This window comes from Apium graveolens, chromosome 8, assembly GCF_009905375.1.
Source record: "Apium graveolens cultivar Ventura chromosome 8, ASM990537v1, whole genome shotgun sequence".
In the NCBI taxonomy this organism is placed as follows: Eukaryota; Viridiplantae; Streptophyta; class Magnoliopsida; order Apiales; family Apiaceae; genus Apium; species Apium graveolens.
Window position 1 is genome coordinate 211980109 of NC_133654.1, and position 1325 is coordinate 211981433.

At 45.3% G+C, this 1325-nt stretch overlaps 1 non-coding gene across 1 annotated transcript; it reads right to left on the reverse strand.

The window, feature by feature from the left end:
* Positions 1-286: 286 nt before the first annotated feature.
* LOC141681856 (small nucleolar RNA R71) lies at positions 287-390 on the reverse strand. The gene has a single exon (XR_012559277.1). It is a non-coding gene; the product is annotated as a small nucleolar RNA R71 (small nucleolar RNA).
* Positions 391-1325: the final 935 nt, after the last annotated feature.

The window sequence follows — 1325 nt, forward strand, 5'->3', positions numbered from 1 at the left end:
TGAAATCAAGTCGGGCACTATTCAGATGGTGCAGAATTATGTTTCTTTCGGAGGTGCTGCGACTGAAGACCCCAACATGCACATAAGGAATTTTGTCGAGATCTGTAGTACTTTCAAATATAATGGTGTGACTGATGAGGCTATCAAGCTGAGGTTTTTCCCATTCTCTCGGAGGGATAAAGCTAAGGACTGGTTACATTCTGAACTAGTTGGGTCCATCACTACTTGGCAAGATCTTGCGCAAAAGTTTCTGGTGAAGTTTTATCCAATGGCGAAGACTGCGGCTATGCGGAGTGCTCTTACTCAGTTTGCGCAGCAACCTTCAGAATCTATGTGCGAAGCTTGGGAGCGCTACAAGGAGATGTTGAGAAAGTGTCCACATCATGGAATGCCTGATTGGATGGTGATCACTGGTTTCTATAATGGTTTGGGGGCCCAATCTCGGCCCATGCTCGATGCAGCAGCTGGAGGTGCCTTGTGGGCCAAAAGCTATACTGAGGCTTATAATCTTATTGAGACTATGGCTGCAAATGAGCATCAAAACCCAACTCAAAGGATGATGCCTGGGAAGGTAGCAGGTTATTCTGGAAGTCGATGCAGCTACAGCTATTGCAGCGCAGCTCCAAGCGCTGTTCATGAAGGTCGATTCTCTAGCCACCTATGGGGTCAATCAGATAGCTATGGTCTGTGAGCTTTGTGCAGGTTCTCATGCTATGGATCAGTGTTCTCTTGTTAACGAATCTGTTCAGTACATGAACAATTATCCGTGATAACAGCAGCCTGTGCCAGCTACTTATCATCCTAACAACAGAAATCATCCAAATTTTAGCTGGAGTAATAATCAGAATGCTATTCAGCAACCATTTCAGCAAGGCATAAGTAAGCAGTTCAATCCACCTGGATTCCAGCAACCGTGGCATTATGCTCAAAGGCAATCATATCCTCAACAGGGAGGTGCAGCTGCACCCACTAGTGCTGATTTTGAGGAACTTAAGTTGTTGTGCAAGAGTCAGGCGGTTTCTATCAAGACCTTGGAAAATCAAATTGGTCAAATAGCCAATGCAGTGCTTAATCACCAACCTGGCACACTTCCCAGTGACACTGAAGTGCCAGGCATGAAGGAAGCTAAAGAGCAAGTCAAGGCTATTACCTTAAGGTCTGGAAAAGTTGTTAATACTGAAAAAGCAAAAGAAGGAGAAGCTGAAGTTGGTAATGAAGAAGCTAAGGAAAAGGAGAAAGCAGCGGAACCAAGGAAGACTACTGTTGAACACACTCTGCCTGAGGGTAATACAGGGGAGAAACAGCTCTATCCTCCACCACCTTTC